At 32.7% G+C, this 22,549-nt stretch overlaps 1 protein-coding gene and 2 non-coding genes across 5 annotated transcripts in view; all 3 read right to left on the minus strand.

The window, feature by feature from the left end:
• LOC149423015 (uncharacterized) overlaps positions 1-22,549 on the minus strand; it is a 380,033-nt gene that overhangs the window by 82,822 nt on the left and 274,662 nt on the right. The gene's annotated exons all lie outside the window — the stretch shown is intronic.
• Positions 10,821-10,939, minus strand: LOC149423016 (5S ribosomal RNA). The gene has a single exon (XR_016302335.1). It is a non-coding gene; the product is annotated as a 5S ribosomal RNA (ribosomal RNA).
• On the minus strand, positions 11,263-11,381 carry LOC149423017 (5S ribosomal RNA). The gene has a single exon (XR_016302360.1). It is a non-coding gene; the product is annotated as a 5S ribosomal RNA (ribosomal RNA).

Here is a 22,549-nt window from a genome sequence, read left to right on the forward strand (position 1 = left end):
CTTATAAATGTCGACTTGCGGACTGGTTTGCAGCACATCCATATTGATGATCTCGTCAGTCCAGATTCCCGGTTCAGAGAAGGGACGAGTCAGTAGGTAGGTACCTACCCACCTACTACTACAACCTTCCTATTGCAGAGGGCAGAGTACCTACGAAAGACTGATTACCCTGAGGTAACCACGCCACAAATTCAAAATAAGACATTATGTTTCACAGTTGATGTTTTTCTTACTTTTTCACGTGGACTTAAAATCGAATGTTACAAATGTACACTGGAAACACGACACAAACAAACATAACAATAAATAACAAAAAATATCAGCCCCCATAATTCGATTCCACTGGGATTAATATATAACTCTCCCTTGATGCAAAAAAAATCCCAGTGGACTTTCACGTGATTCTTAATATAGCCTTTAATTCTTGTGGATGTGTGGATAGGTTGATAGAGAGTGTTGTTGGGAGGGATGGAGAAGGAGGAAATAACGAATTAGTGAAGGGAGAGGAAAGAAGAGAAGGAGGAGTGTCAGACCGGGCACCTGGGCCGCGACAGGGCAATGCCACGCGGGTGAGTGCACCCGCACGGTGTCACCGCACGCTCCGTGGCAGCGGGCACTCCACCGAGCTTCTCAGTGTACCACCGTGCGGTATACGGATGTACCCACACAGGCTTGCTCATTGTGCTCATGTAACACCTATACACGTACGATGGTGATGTTCAACGATCTTTGGACATCTGTTCATTTTGAGTACACGTGAATGCTTTTTTATGAAGAATCATATTATGAAACGTCATGATAAGATCCTTTTACAGGTCTGTTGTGAGGCTAAAGGTAGTGGAGAGGGGAAATATATGGGGAAGAGAAAGGTGAGCGAGTACCTGGATATTCAGATATGGTCACCAAATATGGTTAAATAGAGTATCTTCTACTCTAGAACGTGCCACAAGTATATAATTTTAAATGAATTGAACCAATAAATAGTTGAATGCTATTATAGCTTACTTTTGATATTGGTTATATATTATGTTACAAATATGCTCTACCTTGACTCACTCTCACTGTGAATGACTAATAACTATCCATCGATTAGTCGCACAAATCATTTTAGTAAGCGCTTGGCATTAATGACGCTAGACCAAAATTTAATTTCTTCTCATTGAAAATATTTATTTATTTTGTAACAATTAAGAACCATGAAAATGCACAGACCATAGACCCCAAATATTCGATACAATCGATCAAATACTACATTAATAAATTTATACGTACTTGCAGTTATAAATAATTCAACCTCACTGTGCCCATGGTCACCCCATGTGGGATAGTCCGCTTCGTGTACGTCCGTTGGCCCCTGCAGACCCGCATTTCATTAATTACTTTATCGTATTTCAAAAGGAAGAAGATAAATAAAAAGCCCGCGGACAAGAAACGGTTACGAGATGCCTTGTAAGAGGGTTCAACATCCTCCTTGTCATATTTCTGCAAATGGCGCCGGCGGCCATCTTTGGAGATGTGCAGCATTATTATTTAGTACTTGCAAGACATGTTACTGTAAATGCCCGTATATTATTGGGTTTTTCCATTAATCTTAGCATTTACTGAAATGGTTGTGTAAAAGTCCGAAGTAATGCATTTGCAAGCTTTCTAATTAACATATCCTAACCAGGAGTAGTAGATACTCTCAGTATTGCCCTGGGGAAAGACCACCAAATAATGATTGGATTAATTTCTTCATATGAAGCGGTTACTTTGTGATGTGACATTATAATTTAAAATTAAACAATAACTTTGTAAACATCACTTATAGGTAAATACTTAATGCCGACCGGGTTTCGCTACAACCGTAGCTTCATCAGGGCAGTATAATACTATAGTTATATTATACTGCCCTGATGAAGCTACGGTTGTAGCGAAACCCGGTCGGCATTAAGTATTTACCTATAAGTGATGTTTACAAAGTTATTGTTTAATTTTAAATTAGATTGGATTAATTGTATTGCGCCGTTTTTGGGAGAAAATCATCTCAAGGGCGCATGGAAGTGACCAGGTCTGAATGGTCAGGAACTTCCCAGTCATTATCTACGTCCGCACTCCCTTTCTTTCAGCATCACATGATTCCTCAAATTGGGAATGTCATAGTCTCACTGGCTTCGAACAGTTGTGATTCTTTTGGAATAGTCTCATGAAAAAAAAACTACCCTCTAAATGGTTAGGTTAGCTTTTTTTCAGGTATTTTATTTTTAACCCCTATACATCCATTTTGGTATAATACACTGAAATCACAATTTTCTAATGAAATCTACCAAGCTTCAGGCTTTTACTGTAACATTTGTGTTACATCTCACTTCTCGGTAATGAAGGATATCGACATCGGCACGTGATGTGTTGCGCTAACTCTTATTATGATGGATCGGTATTCAACAGATTTGACGATAACGAAGTACTTCATCAGAGCATGCAATACAAATAATACAAAATACAAGAAGTTTTGCGACAGTGGACGGTATGAGGATATCCGTTACTAGTTTTATTATCTACAATATATAAGTGAAATTAATTCAAAATACATGAATCCCAAAAACATGCAAAAGCAGAATATCTCTCCACGTTAAACTGAAAAATCTTGGATAAAATATATGAGCAATGTCGTCACGGAAGGTCAACGTAAATATTTTCAGCTTGCCACGTCATTTCCGTTATAAGTTGTGGAACTGTGTAAATTATATTTTCCGTTATTTTTTTTAAGTTGCGGATTAATGCAAAATCAAGTTTTTTTGATTATCGATGCTTTAATTGAATACTGCGAGTAGAACACATCTCGCCTTTAAAATAGCCGAGCATTTGTGATAAATACTTTTTATACGCAAACGAAAAATAAAATATTAAATAAACCCATTTACGGATTTGTTTTTTTTGTACAATGTGGCAAATTTTTTTTTTTTTAAATAATTAAATAATTTTGATATTTTTGCTTGAAAAAATAAAATAAAATATGCTTTTTGACGAGGTATTTTTTTGTAGAAATCAAAACAGGCGGCTGATGTTAAGCGGGAATTTCAGCCTTATTGCCATCTAAATAAGGAGTGTTATTGTTAGTAGCCTGATTCCGAATGCTAAACGATGTGATACATGGCCTTAACTGTAAAAAAATTGACACAACGTTTATACGGAATTTATCCCTAAGGAAAAAGTTATCTAAGGGGAAAAATAAAACCACCTTAAGGTGTACATACAGTTAATCATAAAAACCATAAAAATATCATTATAAATGACATACATGTCTCTCTATTAAAGGAGTACGTTTGAAAGGTATTTATCTAAATGTCAAACGTCAATCTAAAAGTAATATCGAATCAATACTTGCAATTGGCAGATTAACTTATTCTTATTAGACATGAATGTTACTTGTAATAACATCGAATCATGTTTCATTATTGCAATATTATCTATATGTGAAATGTGCTTATTATATGTCAAAAAGGCTACTCGAGATAAAGGGTTAAAAGTTAAATCGGATTAAATCTCGTAATTGCTAGTTTAGCGTAGGAAATGTTACTTGTAATATCGCTTTAGTAACTTTCAGAGTTATTTTTAAATGTCGGCGAAGAATTATAATTGGTAGAATGACTTAAAAGAAGTGTTACCTCTATAAAACGGTGACCGGACAAATCATCAAAATGATAATTCATCACATCTTTAAAAAGTTATTTAAAGGTATGGAAAGTGATGAAACAAAAACTTTATTAACTGGGTTAAGTAGGTTAGGTTAGGTTAGGTAAGGTTTTAAAAAAAAATTCTTCGTTTCTAATGACTTTATATCACTTTTTAAAAGTGTGTTGAATTGTCACTGTGTTGAATTGTCACTGTGTTGGGTTATCATGGAACCCTATAAAACACATGTCTCAATATCGAAAAATCAAATCATTTTTTTTTTATGGTAACCAAATTAGTTGAACTGTAAAGTTAAGAATATATAATACTTAAACTTTTTTTATTTTTGAAACGCATTTAAAAAATATATGTTTTTATTTAAACCAGTCGTGCCAAAGAAGCTAAGAATTAATAGATAATATGTCAAGTTCAAATATAGGTATACTTTCGCAGGTTCTTCATCACAACACAGGAAACATTTTACACTTACTGTGGTAGTAGTAGGAGATTTTCAAATTTTGTCAGGATATTCGTAACACGGGCATGGTTGTCTTTTAATTTTCAATATCATCTTTATTCTAAATTTATCCCGGAAGCTTGTATTTATTTTTCGAACATCTTTATAAGTTCCTGTCTACTGAGGTATGTACAGTACACAATTAGTATGCAGGCCATGTTAAGCGAATATTTTAAAGTGCATCTTCCTTCCTAATCGATCGTCTTAAAAAGCCGAGCACGAATTACTCGCGCGAATGCCGAGCGAATAATTTAACTCTCATGGTGTTGAGCGAGACCACCCTAAATACCTGTATTTTTTGAAAAGCCAACTTCAGGTTAAAATTAGCACTCTTTGGCTGTAGATATACCTTAGTTTATTTCAAATCCAGATGCGTTCTTTGTCAAAGCAAGTTGTGAATGCGGTTAGCCAGTTAGTATACCTACCTTATTTTCCATGAATTTCTTATTTTTTATAAGGAATGAATGTCATCCAGATATTTCACACACTTCATTACTATCCCCCTTTATAAATCGAAATCCTTCATAATGCATACCTACCGCTGAAACCTACCGTTAAAATATTTTCATCTTTCTCATAAAAGCCTCACGAGATATGTGAATAGTTTTATGTAGGTACTCGTAATCAAAATTTTCAGCATTTGTTTTGAATGGCATTTAAAAGCAACATAATTTTCGTATCTTCGAAGTATCAGAATATCTGAACAAATAATGTTTCTGCATCGATCTAATAGATGTAGGCACAGATTCGTTGGCTAAACGTCATATCTGCATACGAACTACAAACTACTTCAGGCATTCTGATTTATTACACAATAATTTGATTGCTGAATAATTTGAATTCAGTCCGACAACTCTTTCGCTTAAGGACTTTACTGGCGTTTCAAAGATATATTTGTATCGTGTACCTAACCATTGAATTGACCAGTGCCAATCATTGTAATTAAGAAATTAAAAAACGATTTTTATAATCATTCTGTTTATAAAGTTGGAAACCTACTCAGATCCTTCGTATTAAATTTGGGACAACGTGTTTTAAATTAGTTGAATCCTTTTAAACTCCCGGCCTTTAAATCACGTAGGTCTAGGAAATATCTACCAGATAAGAATGTTGTAGAAAATAATTATATTCTTCTTTTTCTAAAAGTAAAATGCCACTCTCAGGAAGTTATTTTATAATACACTACCGGATCTATTATTATTAATATCTGATTTTATTAAGTACTTTTTTGTGAGGTTTTCATGCATTATTCCATAGCATGAATTACAATAGATCAATTTTTGTATGAGTAACAATCAATTTCCCACAAGTTCCTATTTTGTTACGTGCAACGTTTTACATTACCTATACTAACTCTCTACAGTAGATCTGATAGAAGTTGAAGCGTGAAATTATACTTCCAACTGTAGCACTGTTTATGAACCTAGTTTTTTTTATGAACAACTGTTACAGCCGTTATAGGTATTGGCATTATGTATAGTGTAACTAATTTATATTTGCATAACCGCAACGTAACGGGTTTGAAAATAATTATTACTTATATACCTCAACTAAAAACTACGAGAGCAGGTAGATAAGCCCTCGCTAACCTTGTTAGCCTTAGTTAACCATTTTATGAATATTGGTAATTAGCAAAACAACACAGACTTGTTACTTAGGTTTTTATTGAAAGCACTGGCAATGAAATAGTAGTAGCCCAAGGTGACAAAGAAGATGGTAGGTGTTATTTGAGATTTTCGCGGCCTCATTTTTAATAGATTACACATCTGCCCTGATGATGGACACTGTAATGCTGTCCGAAACGTTGGCTAAAGAAAGAGGTAGCGCAGCACGCATAATCCCCAAAAACATATTACTATAATGGTGTTAGTTCACTTAGATAGATTACTATTTAGAAATAAGTGGGAAAAATACTATAACCATGTCACAATTGTTGCAAAAAAAATGACATAACTTGGGTGGAAATGGGCAGACCTTACAATGAAAACAGTAGTTGGTACAACAATCTGATGAACTGGAGAACACGACACTGAAAGTGTCCACGAAGTCTTTAGTAGATACTGAAAAAAAATGAAGTTGGCCTATTTCTAGTAATCGGTAGCAAGGCTAAATAACAAGAAAAACTATATTTAAAATTATAATTATATCGCTAAGCAAAAGCTGATAAGCTCTCCAGGGCTTGAAATCGATTCGACTCGATGCAGAATATATTTCTCCGAATAATATCCCAGGAAACCAAAAAGTAAAAGAAAGTTTACGACAACTCTGGTTGTCAATGTCTGACACCACAAAACGAAGAAAGAGAAGCTATGACACTTAGTAAGATGCATATTGTGATGTTTCAGATTGATCGACATGGTGACACATTTGGCACCTCTTTGGTCCATCTTGAGACTTCTATATCCACGGATTGAAACACAATTACGTGCCACTATTTTAGAACTTTATTGGGTTATTAAATACGGTTAGGTTTTATGAAGTCACGATCGCATTTATTCAGGCGTTGAGCAGCTTTCATATTTGCATCCGCCTTTTGTTGCACCTCTAATGTATTCTTAATCTGAAAAACTATTATTATCTGCGTACAATGAATTCACTTATTTTTAAATAATTTTTTAATCATTTATCAATCATAGTTTTTTACTGTTAAGTTTGTTGAACCTTATTGAAGTTTTACATCTGTTGATGGTGATTTCAATGATAAACGAATCGCTATTATGTTATTCTGCGACTGATTTCAGTTAATCTCCCTTTGGCAGGAAATCTCTGTAAGTAATGCTTACATGGCTGATGCAATAGATAATGTTTAAAATCACTATTTTTCAATCAATCAATCAGTGAAACAATGACATATTTGGCAGTGCTGTATCATGTATAATCCCTGTGAGCTAAGAGGTGGGGGTTCCAAACCCGGAAGAGTGGAAATAGTGAATTCGTTTATCAATACAATGTATTTATTTTTTAATTCATAGTTATTAAACAATAAATATGCTCTTCTTTGGCTATGAGTAAGATACTATTCGAATTGCTCTGGGGGAGAGTCAACATAACGTGTGAAATGACTTTGAATATGTTACTAACTAATTTTGATAGCCTTGTCCTTCCCAATACCCTCCTCTCCCATCTCTTTTCCTTTCCATTTCCACAACAGTCTCAAAACGGGAAGCCACTTACATTTACACTGATAATAATAATAATAATGATTATTTGATTAATGATTATTTAATGATTATATGATGATTTGTATAGCGCCGCTTTTGTGCAAAATCACCTCAAGGGCGCTGTACAAATATAAAATACATTTCTACATCGATCTATGCTATTACTAACTACTTATATGAAGATAGTATACAGTACCATACTTACCTGGTAGGTCACTTAGGATTAACACTTAATTTACATTAACTAATTTTTTTACTAGCGAATTTTAGATACGGGATTTAGGACATAATTGGAAAATTGGATATAATTAGAAATTCTCTCAGGAATGGTATACACTCACACCAAACATCTACTAGCTCCCTCATGTGGGGTCACATAAAGAATAAAAGAAAACAATGCTTTTTTTACGCTTTGTAAAAGCACTGGTGAAAGTTTTACACATCGTGTAGTCACGCACGTACATAAAGGTACATTTGTATAACGTACCTAATACTAGGTACCTACCTTATTAGGAAATACTAGATACAATGCCCATACTAAATCGGTACCATCCAGATGTAAACGTTTCAACTTACACGTATTACAACCTACGAGCCTTGAGCCTCGGTTTACACGAGAAGATAATATTGGGTAGATACTGTCAAGTACTAAACAAAGTTAACTGTTAAAGGAGTTACGGTGAAGGTAATGTACTTTGACAAGCCTTCAATTTGTTTCCGAACGGATGAAGAGGTATCCGTTATTATGCAAACGTCCATGGCTAGACACTAGACAGTAGACACAGTGATTTTGTAATACGTAAAATGACTTCATATGAAATTGACTATACGTCAGAATAAATCCTTGATCCATTATTCGAAGTCTTCTGACGTCCACGGAATATTTCATCACACTTGCTCTTTCCTAACTTTCATAATTGCAAACAGAATTAGGAAAAAACGCATCCAAGCTGCCAAAATAAGGCTTTTGATTGATATCAAAATTTAATTATTCTAGGAAGCCCTTACTATCAAACCTCAACAAACACTCCACAACTTACATTCTTATTGTAGGTTTATTCATGCATATTTATTCATTGCTTTATTATTCTTGTTTACAGGTACGCCCTTCACGGCGATGGTTCGTCACATGTCCTTTGACACGTGCACAAAAACCTGACAAGGGATGGAGAGGAGGCAAGGCAAGTACACCTGCATAAGTAAGTGTTACACACTAATCAAAAATACATAGATGTTAAGGCTATTTTAGAAGGTATCGGGCCATAACTGAGTCGAGGCCATTCAAGAGGCGCACGAAAGAGACATCTTGAGTTCTGGAGGAACCTTACCGCTGCAATGGGTCGCAAAGATGAGTAGAAAATGTTATGTAGTAGAAAATGCGCATATATGATCTGAATTCTACAGTAAAAAACTATATTTGATAAGGAAAAGATAAAGAAATGTTCAAAAATTCTGTTTAAAAAACAAATGTATTTTACTATCTTTTTTTGTAATAAAAAGATATCATGATATCCCCACTAGGATCTCTATGATTAAAATTTAGTAGTATGGATAATAATAAAGTAATTATAAATATATTGAATAGTTTTTTTTCTGAAATAATTATATATTTATTGCAAGGTGTTTTTTCTTCAGTTGAGTGCTTTCGGTATCAGCCTGTGTTTGGTGTCAGTATATAATAAAATAAATGTTTAGATAAAAGTACACAGCCAACAATTAACTCACTGTTAGCTGGAAGTTTTACTGAAAAGAAAAAATGTTCTTATTGAGTTGTTCTTGATAGTGGTATTTTGTTTCTTCTGATTTACGAACCCAATAATCCAAGTTGGAGAGTCAAAGCATTTGATTTGTCAAATACGTTCTTTGCACAAAATAAATTTAAAATAAGAATTCGTTATTTTTATTCGTCGTAAATAGCATAAATATTGTATTCATGTATTTCAGTTAAAAGTTTAATTATTTAAAATTCCATTGTTGCCAAGAATAATAATTTTCCACATCATGAGTTTATGTCATTCGGTTTACCTCAAATTGACTGCATTTTTGAAGGTTATTTATAATTAAAATTCTGGTAGTAGGCCAAACAAAACATAACAATGTTTTGGGAAATGCAAATATAAAATTAATTCTGCTCTGCTTTCTTGTGAAATGTACATTTTTTCAGAAATTCTTTGCAATGCAAGAGACAATAATCTTTGAAATAAGTTGTCTGTTTCAAAATAAATGTTTGGGTTTTAATTTGATTTTCCTGGTATGAGCCAAATATAAAAGGCAGTGGATAATCAAGGTGGGAGTCGATGACACGATGACAGCGTGACAGTTGACACTAAGTTGTTATTTAGAAAAGTGTTTGCTCTGAAAATCATCATCGTTGCAAGAATCATCTTTAAAACGAATTTGCTGAAATTAAAATTCACAGAACTCTGCCCGATTGAAAACAAAGCATTCAGATTTTTGCGCAATATAGTGAAAGTAGAAATGGAAAATAATACTGTAGGTTAAAATATAAGATGTGGCGTATTAGTATTAGTCAAGCAATGGTAGAAGAACCCTGCTTCTCTGAGAGAGGACGGGATGAATAAGTCACATAGTAGCCATTTGAATTTTGAGTAAGGTCCTTCAAAGAAGCTATGCATTGCACAACCCATTTTCATGTAAATTGAGTTCAATTAACCGCCTCTTTTTGTAATTCTATATGCTTTAGGTATTTGCTTTATTCTGCACGTTTTTCAGAAAGACTTTTTTTCGATGTAACTGACAGAGTCGAATTATTAACAATATTTATTTTTGAAGTGAAACTTCTTTAGCCGCGTCATGCAATTTCGAGAACCGGAGTAAAACCAACTCATGACCGAAACGAAAATGCGGGACCGATTAAAGTTCATTTGATCTAGTGAAAGTTTTGAAGTAAGATATAAATGTTTTTTAGGTAATCTCGACAACTGGCGTTGGTGGTGTAATGGTCAGCGTAGTTGCATTCCAAGCAGTTGATCCGAGTTCGATTCTCGGCCATCGCATATTAATTTTTTTTTTTGGTTGAATGTTAATTTTATAACTCATTGTTTGTAGTCATTGTTCTTTGAAATTTTTAAATTTTTAATCCATTGTAATTTTAAACATTATTTATTTTTCATATTATTTTTTTCGTCATTTAAATTATATTTTGTACTGGGGTGACATCTATCGGCAGAATATTTTTTAATTTTAAATTATATAGTTTATGGGGGTGACATCTATCGGCAGAATATAAATATATATTTTTTAATCTATTTAATTATATTGATTACGGGGGTGACATCTATCGGCAGAATCTTTTAATGTTTTTTGTTTTTAACGCCTTTTTTTTTTTCAATGGTTGACCATAATATCAATCCACTAAGTAATATTTTAGGCCTGTAGCATACTTGAAAAGTTAAAGAATGATATAAGATTGTTTATGATGTTAACGATAAAAAAATAAAAAAAACATAAAATTACCATAAAAAATGGGCCAACGGCACGCGGTGTTCCCAAGCGGTCACCCATCCAAGTACTGACCGCGCCCAATGTTGCTTAACTTTGGTGATCGGACGAGAACCGATGTGTTCAACATGGTATGGTCGTTGGCAAACGCTAAACAATATTAATTTCTATTCTACCTGCCAATAAATATATGAAAATTAGTATAAAAAAGCCCTAATAATACTGAAAACATTAGCAAGGTGTGTGCGACGTTGATAAAAATAATCATTACATACGCGCTTGAAAAAGATCGTAATTACATCCATAATTTTGAAGGAATTTTTTTTTTCAATGGTTGACCATAATATCAATCCACTAAGTAATATTTTAGGCCTGTAGCATACTTGAAAAGTTAAAGAATTTTATGATATTATTAATGATAGTAAAGATAAAAAAATAAAAAAAAACATGAAATTACCATAAAAAATGGGCCAACGGCACGCGGTGTTCCCAAGCGGTCACCCATCCAAGTACTGACCGCGCCCAATGTTGCTTAACTTCGGTGATCGGACGAGAACCGGTGTGTTCAACATGGTATGGTCGTTGGCAAACGCTAAACAATATTAATTTCTACTCTACCTGCCAATAAATATATGAAAATTAGTATAAAAAAGCCCTAATAATACTGAAAACATTAGCAAGGTGTATGCGACGTTGATAAAAATAATCATTACATACGCGCTTGAAAAAGATCGTAATTACATCCATAACTTTGCAGGAATTTTTTGAAGTGAAACTTCTTTACGCGCGTCATGCAATTTCGAGGACCGGAGTAAAACCGACTCATGACCGTGACGAAAAAACGGGATCATTTCGCTATAGGAGCCTAGCTAATATTATATACCTAGTTTAGGTCACTCTCCGAACTCAGCTTCGCGGTCTAGAGGCAGAGCGCACGACTGTGGTCGTGAAGAACCGAGGTTCGATCCCCGCTTTAACTAATTTTTTTTTTCTTTTTTTATAACTTTTAATTTTTTTTATCACATGCTACTTATAAATATGTCAATAGACAGAAAAAAAGAGAGAATGAAATGAAAAGAGAGAGAGAGAAGAATATTAGAAGTTTCACTTCTGTCTTGCGTAGGCTTGACACACCCATTTTTTTTTTGTTACTACGTAGCCCTAGAAGTTGACTGCACCTTAGTATGTGCCGTACAATATTATGTGGGATATAATATGGCCCAGCCTCGAAGAGTTTATTTGTAACCTATCTTTCATTACGTGATTAGTCATTTATAAGAAAGCGAGGTTACAACGGAGCTATCAACGGAACGCATGTAGAGGTATTATACCTACCAACAGTATGGATGAAAGTCTGGCTTATGTAAGTATATTCGCAGATTAAAAAGCAGTTAGATACCTTTGAATTAAAACGGCATTTCTTTTGTGTCTAAAAGTAGGGGAAATTATGAATTTAGTGATTGCAGAACCGTTTCCGAGCAAACAATGAGCGTGTGTTCCCATTTCGAAACGTGCGCCCCTATCCAATACTAAGGTTTAGGTTATTCGAAATGCAAGCGCGAAATCGTATTAAATTTTGTCAGTGATTATAAAAATGTTGACTATAGCCATTCAACTCCGATGACGATGAAAAATGCGGTGCTACATTTGTTCTCCTAGTTAATTTTCATAACATGAAATTCTGGATTATAAGAATTATTCTATCAGAATCACCTTTCCAGAAAATCTAACGTGAGACAAACATTGATTTACTTACATTAAATACAATTTTACACCAAACATGAATTACATTCAACAGGTATATTGATTCTTCCGCCAAGCTATGCTTCTATTTGTTACTTCATATTATATAGGTACGGTTGGTGAATTCCTTCAGAACAGCGACTGTTTGATTCGGGGAGAATACGAGTGGTTGCGACTCTCAACAAATATTGTGGAAGCGCTGCACCAGTGCGGGAGCCCAAAAAGTGTTCAATAGTATACCTTATTGTGGTGTGGGTACTCGTAGTCGGTTTCCTTTACCGTATGTTAATCCTATACGAATCGTACAGGATTAAGACTCTGAAATTTGAAAAAAAAAGTGTTTCCGATGTAACACGTTCTTGGTCGTTCTTCCTCCATTGTATGTATTTAACTCCATATTTTAGCCATTGTGGGAGTAGTGTGAATGAGGTCTCTGGTTGCATGACCTAGATGCAAGAACAACTGGTTAGCTGGTTAGGTACCTACCACGGTTGCAGCAAGTTGGTCGTTAGGCCACTTTGAACTGAAGGAAGGCGGATTAAGTTGGAGGAAGAATAGATATAACAAGAGACTTAAAACCTAACACAATTTGATTATTCCTCTAACAAAGCAAGCTGAATATTTGACAATTCAAGAAATTGAAGATATCTTGAGACGATGACTACTCTTCCTAACCTTTTCAGGCCGTGTGTATATCTCAAAATAAATAGATTGCAGAATTTTTCCTCACCATCTAGACCGAATAAAAATTGAAAGTTTTTTTTTCCAGTTACTAGTATAACTGGCTTTGAACATTTTTATTGAAATTCAGCTAATAGTTCAGGCAATATTTATGGCAGCATTTTTATGTTTTGAAAGATGATTTGTGTGTTTAATCTCGACCGAATTTTTTCTCCCCAATTTTTTATTTTGTAAATTTTGGAGGTATTTTTTCAATGTTAAATATTTTTTATTCAATAAAATGTCATATATTTGGTATACAGAGTAAGATTTGTCATATTATGCGAAACCTGAAACCAAATTTATTAACTCTATCAATTGTCAGAAAGCATCAAATATGGTTTACCACCGTCAGTTTTAGTTTAGGTTTGAAAGGATTAAATCCATTTGTAAAATTCTTAAAAATAATTCTATGTCGAACCACAGCATGATTGCTTTCTACGTAAATGGTTCTTAGTATGACCGCTGCAACTAAAATACACTTCTACTTACTAAAGAAGTCGAGATATTCACCAATTCGTACGAAGGACCCACTGTTTTTGCTCCCTTTATAACCTTCATAGGTATCTATCATAGATAATATCCCAAGATTTTAAAGTTTAACATTGCATATTTCATCTAGCATGATTTAAAATAATAAAACTCGTGAGCAAATCTCCATTATTCCAACTTCAGCCTTAGTAATCAGTAATCACGTCATCTTGTTCTATTCGTATTTACGGTCAGGGAATGGCATTCATATCGATCAGTATGATTTATTACTTTTCAACGTATGATTCAGATGAGTTTTTGCAAAAACTCTAATAATACAAGCTAATTATAAATAATTATCTAAATCATGATGCTGAAATCATTATGCTGCTGGCTTTAAAAGTGGTTGTATAGTTAAAAATAATGGAATATCTCAACTAACACGAGATGGACAGCAACATTCAATCATTGTCTGTAAATTAATTTGTTTCGCTGTCCGTTAAAGTTTTTATTCAAATGATAACGAACAAAAAATGTTATTCGATGTTTCGTTTAGCAGATATTGTGGAAAAATATGGTATCCTGTTTAATTTACCCAGTTAAATGAACATTTCATAGTTGCATTGCTCGTGATAGACATAACGTTGGTATCTAAAATTCGTTGGGTTGATCTAGAAATCATAAACTGAAAAAGCTGTGTAACCGTTCGAGAGTTTTTTCTGCTTCGGAAAACAGATCTCTACTTACCATAAAGATAAGATTAAAGTAGGACCTGTACTATAAGGAGAAATCAGAATTCTTATAAACGGTTTCCGCTGATAGATCGATTTTATTGTCACCCCATCCTTTCCTGTCAAAATAGATTGAAACAGAAACAACAGTAAAACAGAGGTCTCGATGGCGGGATAATATTGATTATTTGATGGGAAGATATCATGATTTTGCTACATCATGTTTTATGGTGTAAAAGCTATGAACAAGTTGATAAGTCGAGTGATTGCATTATGGAAACCGTAGAGCGTTTCCAATCGATTGCTGTACAAACAAACACAGCGTTTGTTCTATGCACGCGATAATTATTTATTACTATATCTCTTTTCTAGTAATCTAATCCACAGCACGAGCGCAATGACAATAATAAATTATAACAGACGATACATATTTGACGATCAAATCGACTGTTTAGTGCAGAGAAACAAGTTGTCATAACTGAAATATAGGAGTTATAATTAGATGGAAGTCCCTAGGTCAAACCACCCAAAAAATGTGCACCACGTACATTTTTTCTTCTTTTAAGATAATTTTTTTCTTAATATTGCCGTTTTGTTCTTTTATTCATATCTTTTTGCTTGCGATTTTTTTTTGTTTCTCTCATTTTTTTGTCGAGTGTAAGATTGTTGAATTTGTTTGTGTTTGTGGTGTCTTTGTCTAAAGTTGTGCATATTTACTTATTACCTCCATTACATATTATGCAGTTTATAAACCATATGTACCAGACGGGTTGCAGATTTATGTACCGATCTCAAACCGTGTTTTCAACCGATAAGGATGCTGATGATAGCGATGGACTATTGACTGCCTCATGCGCCCAGTGCACGGTTGATGGTGGGCACTGGATGCGCTTCACCTCTGCTTACTTCTAGGACCTGGCGGTCGCCTAACAGGACCGGCTGATTTTTTAAGAGGTGAAGCATCAAAAGCTCCCAAGCAAAGGTTTGGCGAGGAGAGGCAGCTGATGATCAGGAGAAACTTGCAGGTAAGTAAAGAGACTTGTTGACGGTTAAAGTTGAACTGATTTATTTCTTCTGACTCGGGAACGTCATTTTGTGTCCCGACCCAAAATGTGCGGGAATATGACCACGCTTGGAAACACTTTTTAAGAAGTACAAATACATTGCTTTGTCATTTTGCCAATGTACTTCCGCGAAAGCGGTCGCTTAAAATAAATTTTTAGAAATAATTCTATAGACCTACCTTTACAATATTTAAATTGAATTATTACATAATCGGGCCATGGTGTAAGGCTTAAGAAGTGGATTTTTTTTAAAAAGAAAATTTCATTAAGTTTTAAAGAACGTTTAAGAAAAACATTGTAAAATATTTTTTTAAGTTTGATCCCCACGCGATTAATTTTACAAAAACTTTCGAAATATTTTTGTTTCCTTACTCTACGAGTTTCTAGGAGTTTTGTACATTAAAAAAAAAAAATTATCTCACAAAAATAAACAACATGAATTTTATCACCTCCCCAGCGAGTTTATCTCAAATAGTTTTTATTGAAATCTCAAACAACATTTCAATAAATTTGATCATTTCGGAGTCAGAAATTTTGGTGTAGGTATTCTGATAAAATTGAGCAGTGGTGTGGAAGGATAATTTAGATAGAGGCGCAGATTGGAATTATTTTTAGCAAAAATATGAATTTTGTAAAAAGGTTAAGCTTTTCAAATCACGTCCGTTACACCATATCATGTAATGGTATAAAAAAAGTTATAATGTAAAAATAAATAATCGTTGTGAAAAGATGCTACGCAGAAACAAACTAGAATATCCAGTTAGAGGGATGTTTAAAAATCACCAGTGAGTTCATTTTTACACTTTAAATTTTTTTGAGAATTTCCATAATAATCTTCTTGTTAACGGCATTCAAGAAAGAAATGAAAAGTTATCTCTATCTATGAAGGTATATATGTCTAATGTCTGTTTGCCAGTCATATGCAGAGATTTTAAAAATATAAGTCTTTGTACCTACCTACTTTGACTCCATGTCTCGTTAAGATTTCTACAAATACGACGCAATGTGCAAAATACGCGACCAAAATATCGCAAGTACGAGTAGTTACAATGATTCATTTCGTTTCATATAGTCTGACTGTAAATAATTAATTTAAAACATATATATTAGAGTTTTTACACTATATAATTGTGTTATAATCCCTTTTCAATATTTTATTCTGTATTTAAAGGTACTTGCACCGTAAATAAATTCATTGTTGTGTGACATCCTATCCTGTGTCCATTCCTTTCTAAGATCCTTGCTAATATACGAATGTTTGCCAATTGGACGACCGCCAAATTAATTGAAGAGGGTAATTATTCCGTGAGAGTACTTAGGAAATAATGCGCGATTTAATAAATTTATGGTTTTGAACTCGAGTGATAATGTGAACACCTCCTATGATTGATGTGGGAACATATCGTTAATAGAGATGTACATTTATTCGAAGGTATTAAATCTTTCACGATTCAAAATAAGTGTTGCGTTTTAGGCTATGAAGAAAATGTGGTTCGTGTTCTAAAATAACTGAAACAATAATACCTACTGCGTTTTAACCACTGCATTTAATGCAACTAAGAACCCTTCCCTTGCCAAGTCAGCAGTCAATGTTGTCGTGATGAAGGATGGGTTCTTTATCTTCTCTTCGACTTGTTTACCTAATTCTTTAACCGTTCGATTTTTAGTTTATAAAATATGAATTTTTGGCAAGCCATAATGTAACCACTTTTCAGCATTTATGTTTTAATTTTTTTAATCGGGAACACCGTCATTTTCTTTAAAATGACGTAGTTAATTTAAATATACAATTGAATTGTCCACGAATTGCATAATATCGTGAGAAACATATTTATACCTTGAAGAAGGAAGAAAAAAAATTATTCAATCATAAATTATTGAAAACTAGAAGTAGTGATCACAGAAGATTGTTTATAAATAAGGAAAATAAGAAAAATACAAAACATATACACGTAATAAATGAAAGAATAAAAAAAAAATGTCGATTGAGCCTCTGTCTCCGTGTCTGTAACTCCAGTTCAATGAACTCCAGAACAGGGATTAGCTTTGATCTTCAAAATTGAAACTGACTTTGGGAACGATTCAGACAAGCGATAAAGTGAGTACCAACATTAATTTATTTTCATTCATTCATCATTCTATAATCTAAATGTGTACTTCTTTTGATAAAATTTTTGACAGATTCGAAAGATAAATTTCTAATCGTCTTTTGAAAGGAGCAAATATGTATATTTCTAAATACTATTAGCTTCACAAATCCTACAAATTTTGCGATTTTTCACGGTTTTGCGCTATTGAGAAAATAAAACTAAATAAGATTTTTTAAATGGATTCCATACACCATAAAAAATACTTTCTAAGTTTCTAAAAGCTATTAGTAGTTTAAAAGCTTCCTTGAAATAGAGGAAGCATGTTTTTTTTTTAAATAATATTGTAAATCACTTTCAAGGCATAATGAATTAATTATCTTTTTGTTTTATTTTACTAGCGAAAATTAAACACGTGCCATAAATACTTTAACGAGGTTCTTTATTGGAAAAGGTTAACTACTCTCTACCATCTATAGATAGAAAGGCGAGTGCATACCAACATTATACATTTTTTAATGATGGACCACACAGGAGTTCAATTGCACAATTGGAGTGATGGAAAACGGACCTAATGGGAAAAATTCAGAATAACTTACCATTAATTAAAAAACATATTGTATTTTAAATAAAATAAAATAAATAAATAGTTTGATAATTTCCTCAAGACACAGTAAACACTCAGGAAATTACACATTTTTTGGAATAACTTAATGAGTAAAACCTCAAATTGTAATATATAATTATTGAAGACAATATTAGCGATTTTCAGAAAAATCAGAAAAAGATACGGTCGCATCTAGGAAGTGAACCAAGGACCCTCGCCTTGCCGGGGCGTCGCTCTACCAACTGAACTAAAGGGACCCTATCTCCTTCAATCATATTTAACTGTATTATTCTTTGAATAAGAACTACCAACATTATCTTCATTTTCTCACGTACATTTTTATTGGCTGCTATCTTTGTGTGTAATGGCAATTTCCAAATCGAACAAAATGCAATCTAGACAGTGTCTTGGATAAATATATCCTTTTTTTATTCTTATGTGTGACATCTATTGACTCTTCTACTAGGATGAATATTTATTTTTTGGAATAATTTAATGAGTAAAACCTCAAATTGTAATATATAATTATTGAATACAATATTAGAGATTCTTTAACAAAAATTTGAAATAGGTCATATACATCTAAAACAGAATATTTTTCTGATTTTCTGTTTTAAAGTTTCGTTTAAGAATCACTAATATTGTCCTTAATAATAATAAAAAAAATAACTCTGTATTCACGACTATCAAAAGAATCTTTCAATTTTTCTCATTAATACGTTTATCCCGACGAGGAAACCATTGTTTTTGAAACTTTTGATTAAATTGTGGTGAAAACTAAGTTATTTATTTATATTTTAATTAAAATGAAGCAACAGAGTGATTTTGCAATTATTGAAGAAAACTTATAATTTAATTATAATAATTATCAGGATAAAATAATACGATCTCCAATAACATGTGATCCCAACATATGTGCTCTGCGTGCGAACTGTAAATACATTTCTGTACTAAACAATAAAGAGTGTTAATATCTATTGACCTGTCAGGTAGTATGGTCCTACATATCATCTATCTGTACAAAATATAAATAAATAAATAATATGTTTACATTTTAATGCTGGTCAAATGCATTGTACAGAATTGTTTTGTATTGGTGATCAACCAACCAGGGGACGTTTTCTGTTTGAAAATAAGTTGTTGTAATAGTTTACAGTTTGTCTAGTCTAGTTAGTAATACGATATAGCATTAAGAAATATGTAATGCATTTGTACACAACCCTTGAGGTGATTTTTCACAAAAACGGCGCTGCACAAATCATCCAAGTGTTATTATTATTATTATTAAGCCCCCGCATACCGAATTTCTAGCGATTCATAACAAGTTTCTCGTCAACTCTTTATGTTTTAAAGTTACAAACAATATATATGTTATTTTTGAAGATAATATATATACATTTGTTATGCCGAAGCTTTAAGTATATGAAATTCCCTCGATGGAAAAAAAATCGCAACGTAAGCTCAGAAAATTATTGAAAACACGTTTTGTTGTATTATTTAATATATTATATGCATGAAAAAAATCACAGTGCATCTGTAAATGCAACTAAAGAATTTGTAGAGAGATTTTTGCTCAACTTCAAACGAGTCGTGTTTTATTAAATATTTTCACCATTTTCGCTTAATTATTATCGTTTTCTTTAATATTCCTATTTACATATATCCCTTTCAAACCATCTTTCCTACGGGCCTTAAGGATTCAAATATATTGCATATACATTGAATTAAAAATAGTACTAGAGATGCCTTGCATGTCGATTTGATTGAAAACCAATGTAATTAACACTTATAATGCACACAATAGGCAGAGGGTTAAAATTTAAAAAATATATACATAAATCATAAATACCAACTATTCTACAATACCAATTTAATGTCACAACATACTTAGTCCCTTTTGGTTCTTGCCCTTTTAGCACCCCATGTTTAAAGCTTTATCTCTCTTACACTTGCCTTACAATGTATATCGCCATCTCATTTGATCGAAATAAAAATACTTTTGAATAATAAAGCACGCCCGCATCGCATTTCTTGTGTTTTTTTCAATTCTATGATTCCATGGATTTAGTTCAGACATAGATGTAGTACGTTGCCACTCTTCACTCCCGGCGTATTTATCGGAAACTTCAACCTTACTCTTATAAGATTTTAATAGGAATGACTTGTGTAAAGAAAACAAATTCAAAAAGCAATTTTATTATTATTATAATGTAGAGTGAGAATCACCTCAGTAGGTCGAAGTTACTACTCTATACACTTAACACTTTGAACGACATATGTAATAATGTACATTGACCTTTGTTTTTATGTAATTAGTGTTATGGATTTAGTTAATAATTATGGGTTCACATGATAACAGTGTATTATTAAGGGTGACCTTTGAAAACATTAAAAAGCGTAAAGGTTTTTAATGAAATTTCATTTTAATATTTAGGGAGTGCTCAATTACTTCGGTTGGAATTAATTTCCAAGCCAGACAGAAACAAACCACGAACAAGGAAAGGAGTGGTTAAAGTAGCAGACCGTTGATTATGATTAGTCATTAAAACTGTAACGATAGAAACACGGAAACACTAGAAGCAGATTAGAAATAATACATACTACAGTCTGCTAGTAATATGAAGAAGATAACTGTATTTTTTAAATTGAAAGAAAAAAAAGAAAAATTATATGTTTTGTGATATTTGCAACGACAAACAACGTTTCATATGATGACAATCGATGTCGATGACAATCATGTCGATGACAATCACGCATACACAGTATACACACGCGACATTTGGGCATTTATCTAAAATTCAATCCCCCGTCAAACCAATATATATATGTATATTTTTTTGTCTAAGTTTTAAAATACATTTTAAAAGGTTAAATCGAATAAAAGCTAGCCCCCTTCGACGAAGGTTCAATACATTTATTAATACAAATAAATATAGGTACCTATTGTAGCAAAAAAATGTTTTTTAAATAGATTCCAAGGTATTTCTACAAAACTTTATTCGGTTAATTCTATTTTTTTACTCAATGTTCAAACGAATTTCAATAGATTATTTTTAGAATCGATCATTTGGAAAGGGATATCTTCATTACTTTAATTGTATATTTACAAAAAGTGGCTTTCAAATAATGCTTTGTTAACATTTCGCGTATGATGTCAAACCACAAAGTGAAAGCTTTCTACGAAAATATGTATGTTTAGATTTTCTGATATGTACGATGAATTAAATGTTCATGTGGTATTTAGATATCTGATTCATGTTTTCATATCGTTATTAGCATCGTCTGAATCATTTTGAACATTGAACTAAATAATTAGGTACTTTAAACTCGTTCAAATAATATTATCTGTTACCAATACTTTGTTCGAAGTACACAATACAAAACTTTGAAACGATTTTATGCCGAATTACTTATATTCGAAAATGTTGTAGGTGCATGGTGCATGCGTAATATGAAATTGTAATGCTGCTTAGTGCATAAAAATATTCAAGTTCCGTGAACTTTTAATTTTAATAATTGGAACTAATAAGTATGTAAATCATATGAGACAAGCGATGAACCAACATTATTTGATTAATTAATTATTCTTTATTTGAAATCTGTATTTTCAGAGTCTTCAAAAATTGACTGATTCATTTATGCATTTTATAGATTTCCAACGGTGTTTAAAAAAAATCAATATTATAAGGACAATTTATGTAATGATCCTAATGTTACAGGATATAGGTACATTATTAAAATAAATACCGGAAAGTCCAATTATGTCTAATTTTCTAGTTATGTTCTGTGAGTTCGAACCGTATCTAGATTTCTCTAATAAATAATAACCTACCAGATAAGTATGGTACTGTGTATTATCTGCCTACACAAAATATAAATAAATAATAATAATAAAGTATATACAATCTAACATCACGTTCATCAATCAAATGCACTGTGCAAATAGCTTTGTATTGGTGATCGACGAAGCGTTGGATGCAATCTGTTAGCCATAAATTGATAATAGTTTGAATAGTCCATAGTTAGTAATAAGATGGATAATTGTAGAAATATATCATATATTTGTACAGTGCCCTTCAGATGATTCTGAGCTATACAAATCATCCAAATATTATTATTAAGATTTTATAAATACTTTTAGCTTCACAAATCAATGTAATACTCTCCCGTGATTTTTATGGGTTTGCATTAGTAACATTATAATAAGTAATTTGCTTTAAGTACAAATTATCAACATGAGTGTCATAAAAAAGGGAAAACACATATTATATCACGTATCTAAACGACGTACAGATAAAACCGAAAAAACTTAGAAAAAAACTTTTAACTATT

The sequence above is a fragment of the Hesperophylax consimilis genome, chromosome 6, assembly GCF_061612785.1.
Source record: "Hesperophylax consimilis isolate HC1 chromosome 6, BYU_Hcon_1.0, whole genome shotgun sequence".
NCBI lineage: Eukaryota > Metazoa > Arthropoda > Insecta > Trichoptera > Limnephilidae > Hesperophylax > Hesperophylax consimilis.